This window comes from Mustela nivalis (assembly GCF_964662115.1).
Source record: "Mustela nivalis genome assembly, chromosome: 7".
In the NCBI taxonomy this organism is placed as follows: Eukaryota; Metazoa; Chordata; class Mammalia; order Carnivora; family Mustelidae; genus Mustela; species Mustela nivalis.
The window spans coordinates 134,888,096-134,894,575 of record NC_139026.1 but is presented as its reverse complement, the minus strand read 5'-3'; the positions used below and the strand labels follow the sequence as shown (position 1 = coordinate 134,894,575).

The following is a 6,480-nucleotide window of genomic DNA, read 5'->3' as shown; positions in this document are numbered from 1 at the left end:
ACTTAAAAAGAGCATGAGGACTAAATGATTAAATGATAGAATGTATAGGGTGCTTAGGTGGCTCAGTCAGTTAAGCAACTGCCTAGGGCTCATGTCATGATCCCAGGGTCCTTGGATGGTGTTCTGTATCAGTCTCCCTGTTTTCAGCAGGGAGCTTGCTTCTCCATCTCCCTTTGCCTGCCACTCTGCCTACTTGTGCTCTCACTGTCCCTCTCTCTCTGTCAAAAAAAAAATAAATGAAATATTAAAAAAAAAAGAATGTATAGTTGACATGGTTTGAATGGGTGCAGTTATATGCAGATTTTTTCAATAAACACATGACAGTAAGTGTATTTTCAATAAACACATGACTGTAAGTATATTTTCTCTTCCTTATGATTTTGAAAAGATGTTTATTTATTTATTTGACATAGAGAGAGAGATCTCACAAATAGGCAGAGAGGAAGTCAGAGAGAGAGAGGAGGAAGCAGGTTCTCTGCTCAGCAGAGAGCCCAATGTGGGGCTCCATCCCAGGACCCTGAAATCATGGCCTGAGTCGAAGGCAGAGGTTTTAACACAATGAGTCACCCAGGACTCCCTCTTATGTTTTTATTTTAATTTATTTTCAGCATAAGAGTATTCATTGTTTTTGCACCACATCCAGTACTCCAAGCAATCCATACCCTCTCCAATATCCACCACCTGGTTCCCCCAACCTCCCACCCTGCACCCCTTCAAAACCCTCAGATAGTTTTTCACAGAGTTTGTATTTCATAGTCTCTCATGGTTCACCTCCCCTTCCAGTTTCCCTCAACTCCCTTCTCCTTTCCATCTCCCCTTGTCCTCCCATGTTATCTGTTATGCTCCACAACTAAGTGAAACCATATGACAATTGACTCTCTCTGCTCGACTTATTTCACTCAGCATAGTCTCTTCCAGTCCCATCCATGTTGCTATAAAAGTTGGGTATTCACCCTTTCTGATGGAGGCATAATACTCCATAGTGTATATGGACTACATCTTCCTTATCCATTCGTCCGTTGAAGGGCATCTTGATTCTTTCCACAGTTTGGCGACCATGGGCACTGCTGCTATAAACATTGGGGTACAGATGGCCCTTCTTTTCACTACATCTGCTATCTTTGGGGTAAATACCCAGTAGTGCAATTGCAGGGTCATAGAGAAGCTCTATTTTTAATTTCTTGAGAAATCTCCTCACTGTTCTCCAAAGTGGCTGCACCAACTTGCATTCCCACAAACAGTGTAAGAGGGTTCTCCTTTTTCCACATACCCTCCAACACATGTCATTTCCTGTCTTGCTAATTTTGGCCATTCTAACTGGTGTATGGTGGTATCTCAATGTGGTTTTAATTTTAATATCCCTGATGGCTAGTGATGATGAACATTTTTTCATGTGTCTGATAGCCATTTGTATGTCTTCCTTGGAGAAGGGTCTGTTCATATCTTCTGCCCATTTTTTTATATGATTGTCTGTTTTGTGTCTGTTGAGTTTGAGGAGTTCTTTATAGGTCCTGGATATCAAGCTTTTGTCTGTACTTTCATTTGCAAATATGTTCTCCCATTCCATGGTTTTGCCTCTTTGTTTTGTTGACTGTTTCCTTTGCTGTGCAGAAGCTTTTGATTTTGATGAAGGATACTAAGTCAATGTACAGAAATCAGTGGCTTTCTTATACACTAACAATGAAAATAAAGAAAGGGAAATTAGAGAATCGATTCCATTTACTATAGCACCAAGAACCATAAGATACCTGGGAATAAACCTAACCAAAGAGGTAAAGGATCTGTATTTGAGGGACTACAAAACAGTCATGAAAGAAATTGAAGAAGACATAAAAAGATGGAAGACCATTCCATGCTCTTGGATAAGAAGGATAAACATTGTTAAAATGTCTATGCTGCCTAGAGCAATCTATACTTTTAATGCCACTCTGATCAAAATTCCACCAGTATTTTTCAAAGAGCTGGAGCAAATAATCCAAAAATTTGTATGGAATCAGAAGAGACCCCGAATCGCTAAGGAAATGTTGAAAAACAAAAATAAAACTGGGGGCATCACGTTACCTGATTTCAAGCTTTACTACAAAGCTGTGATCACCAAGACAGCATGGTACTGGCATATAAACAGACACATAGACCAGTGGAACAGAGTAGAGAGCCCAGATATGGACCCTCAACTATATGGTCAAATAATTTTCGACAAAGAATGAAAAAATATCCAGTGGAAAAAAGACAGTCTCTTCAATAAACGATGCTGGGAAAACTGGACAGCTATATGTAGAAGAATGAAACTCGACCATTCTCCTACACCGTACACAAAGATAAACTCAAAATGGATAAAAGACCTCAACGTGAGACAGGAATCCATCAGAATCCTAGAGGAGAACATAGGCAGTAACCTCTTCAACATTAGCCACAGCAACTTCTTTCAAGATATGTCTCCAAAGGCAAAGGAAACAAAAGCGAAAATGAACTTTTGGGGCTTCATCTTCCTTATGATTTTAATAACATTTTCTTTTGTATAGCTTACTTTATTGTAAAAATATAGTATGGAATACATATAACACAAAACACAGGTTAAATAACTGTTTTTGTGCACATAAGTTTTCTGGTTAACAGCAGATTATTAGTACTCAAGTGCTTGGGGAGTCAAAAGTTATTCACATATTTCTGACTGCAAAGGGTCAGTGACCTTAACCCCTGCATTATTCAAGGGTCAACTTTATTAGAATTAATTGTCTGATTGTCAAGGTGGTACAGTAGTTATGCGGAATGTACTGACTTGTAGGATATAAATGCTATGGGAATCAGGCATAATTTAACAATTGTCTTGCAAATGGTTCTGGGGCAAAAGTACTTTTTTTTCTTCTAATTTTAAGACTGTTCTATAAAAGTAAAAAATAAACAGAAAAGGTGAAAAGCCTTAGGCAAATCTTATTTCACATTGAGGGAAGGGCTATGAATCAGTATTTATTTATCTATTTTTTAAATATTTTAAAAGATTTTATTTATTTATTTGACAGAGAGATAGAGAGAGAGATCACAAGTAGGCAGAGAGATAGATGGAGAGAGAGATAGAAGCAGACTCCCTGATGAGCAGAGCGCCTGATGTGGGATTCAATCCCAGGATCATGAAACCATGATCTCAGCTGAAGGCAGAGGCCCAACCCACTGAGCCACCCAGGCGACCCAGCATTAGTATTTAAAATTAAAATTATACATAGGTTTTATGGCACTATTAAAATTAGAATATGTGAAAACATTGACAATAAACTTAGCAGCAATATATCAAAATAATGTATGTCTAAATATCTATGTTCATATGTAGTAATAAAAATTGGAAAATAGCAAAAAGTTATCAATTAACATGACTGAAGTATTCATGAAAACTTGGTTGGTTGGGTGCTGTTTAGAAAGCTGGTATTGGGGCAGCCTGGAGCATATAAAACCCATAATGCTGATTTCCACATTAAAAAATCTGCTTAAAAGTTAATTAGCTGCTAAGAAACATAGCTTAAAATATTATATAAATTTCATTACACACATGGTCCAGAAATATTTTCCTTTAATAAGTATTTTCGCATATCATTCATTTAATAGGAAACAATTAAAATGTTGTGTAAACATCCAGTAAATAAATTTTTACTATTTATCTTTCAGATGCTATACTTTTGCTTCAGAAACTCTGAGTACTCTCTGTATGCTTTCATTATGTCGTCACAATTTGTATGTCTTTCGAAAGTAGATTCTAAAGAGGTGGCCTCACCAGATGAGCCTGATTCAAATTCACCAGCAGCTGAAAAGAAAAAGAATTACAGTCTTTATAATAATTCATTTTTAACAAAAAGTTAGTAAAAAAACAAAGTTGAATCCTAATGAGTGTTATAAAGAATGAAAAAATTTAATACAACTACAATATAAAATACAAGATCACTTTAATTTTTTTTTTCCTGCCTACATTTTTATTAAATTTTTTTTTTCAATGTAATAGTATTCATTGTTTTGACACCACACCCAGTGCTCCATGCAATCTGTGCCCTCTCTAATACCCACCACCTGGTTCCCCCACCCCTTCAAAACCCTCAAATTGTTTTTCAGAGTCCATAGTCTCTCATGGTTCACCTTCCCTTCCAATTTCCCTCAACTCCCTTCTCTCCATCTCCCCTTCTCCTCCATGCTATTTGTTACGCTCCACAAATAAGTGAAACCATATGATAACTGACTCTCTCTGCTTGACTTATTTCACTCAGCATAATCTCTTCCAGTCCCATCCATGTTGCTACAAAAGTTGGGTATATATCCTTTCTGATGGAGGCATAATACTCCATGGTGTATATAGACCACATCTTCTTTATCCATTTGTCCGTTGAAGAGCATCTTGGTTCTTTCCATATTTGGCGACCGTGGCCATTGCTGCTATAAACATTGGGGTACAGATGGCCCTTCTTTTCACTACATCTGTTATCTTTGGAGTAAATACCCAGTAGTGCGATTGCAGGGTCATAGGGAAGCTCTATTTTTAATTTCTTGAGGAATCTCCACACTGTTTTCCAAAGTGGCTGCACCAACTTGCATTCCCACCAACAGTGTAGGAGGGTTCCCCTTTCTTCACATCCCCTCCAACACATGTTGTTTCCTGTCTAGTTAATTTTGGTCATTCTAACTGCTGTAAGGTGGTATCTCAATGTGGTTTTAATTTGAATCTCCCTGATGGCTAGTGATGATGAACATTTTTTCATGTGTCAGATAGCCATTTGTAGGTCTTCATTGCAGAAGTGTCTTTCATATCTACTGCCCATTTTTTGATATGATTGTCTGGTTTTTGTGTGTTGAGTTTGAGGAGTTCTTTATAGATCCTGGATATCAACCTTTTGTCTGTACTGTCATTTGCAAATATGTTCTCCCATTCCGTGGGTTGCCTCTTCGTTTTGTTGACTGTTTCCTTTGCTGTGCAGAAGCTTTTGATCTTGATGAAGTCCCAAAAGTTCATCTTCACTTTTGTTTCCTTTGCCTTTGGAGACATATCTTGAAAGAAGTTGCTGTGGCTGATATCGAAGAGGTTACTGCCTATGTTCTCCTCTAGGATTCTGATGGATTCCCGTCTCACGTTGAGGTCTTTTATCCATTTTGAGTTTATCTTTGTGTACGGTGTAGGAGAATGGTCGAGTTTCATTCTTCTACATATAGCTGTCCAGTTTTCCCAGCACCATTTATGGAAGAGACTGTCTTTTTTTCCACTGGATATTTTTTCATTCTTTGTCAAAGATTATTTGACTACAGAGTTGAGAGTCCATATCTGGGCTCTCTACTCTGTTCCACTGGTCTGTGTGTCTGTTTTTATGCCAGTACCATGCTGTCTTGGTGATCACAGCTTTGTAGTAAAGCTTGAAATCAGGTAACATGATGCCCCCAGTTTTATTTTTGTTTTTCAACATTTCCTCAGTGATTCGTGGTCTCTTCTGATTCCATACAAATTTTTGGATTATTTGCTCCAGCTCTTTGAAAAATACTGGTGGAATTTTGATCGGAATGGCATTAAAAGTATAGATTACTCTAGGTAGCATAGACAGTTTAACAATGTTTATTCTTCCTATCCAAGAGCATGGAATGGTCTTCCATCTTTTTATGTCTTCTTCAATTTCTTTCATGACTGTTTTGTAGTCCCTCGAATACAGATCCTTTACCTCTTTGGTTAGGTTTATTCCCAGGTATCTTATGGTTCTTGGTGCTATAGTAAATGGAACTGATTCTCTAATGTCCCTTTCTGTATTTTCATTGTTAGTGTGTAAGAAAGCCACTGATTTCTGTACATTGACTTTGTATCCTGCCACGTTGCTGAATTGTTGTATGAGTTCTAGTAGTTTGGGGGTGGAGTCTTTTGGGTTTTGCATATAAAGAATCTTATCATCTGCGAAGAGAGAGAGTTTGACTTCTTCATTACCAATTTGGATACCTTTTATTCCTCTTTGTTGCCTGATTGCTGTTGCTAGAACTTCTAATACTATGTTGAACATGAGTGGTGAGAGTGGGCCTCCTTGTCGTGTTCCTAATCTCAAAGGGAAGGCTGCAAGCTTTTTCGCATTGAAGATGATATTTGCTGTGTGTCTTTCATAGATAGATTTTATGAAGTTCAGGAATATTCCGTCTATCCCTATACTTTGGAGCATTTTAATCAGGAATGGATGCTGGATTTTGTCAACTGCTTTTTCTGCATCAATTGAGAGGACCTTGTTGTTCTTTTCTTTTCTCTTATTAATTTGTTCTATCACAATGATTGATTTGCGAATGTTGAACCATCCTTGTTGCCCAGGAATGAATCCCACCTGGTCATGGTGGATAATCTTTTTAATGTGCTGTTGGATCCTGTTTGCTAGGATGTTGTTCAGAATCTTAGCATCCATATTTATCAGTGACATTGGTCTGAAATTCTCCTTTTGGTAGGGTCTTTGCCAGGTTTGGGGATCAAGGTAATGCTGGCTTCAT

General features: G+C 37.7%; 1 protein-coding gene across 8 annotated transcripts in view; it reads right to left on the bottom strand.

Moving 5' to 3' along the window:
* Window positions 1–3,545: 3,545 nt before the first annotated feature.
* Window positions 3,546–6,480, bottom strand: part of LOC309869537 (ankyrin repeat domain-containing protein 26-like) — a 68,012-nt gene continuing 65,077 nt past the window's right edge. For all 8 annotated transcript variants that reach the window (XR_014314237.1, XR_014314238.1, XR_014314239.1 and 5 more), the window contains one exon: window positions 3,546–3,793. The gene's annotated coding sequence lies outside the window, so the exon portion shown is untranslated. The remainder of the gene's footprint in view (window positions 3,794–6,480) is intronic.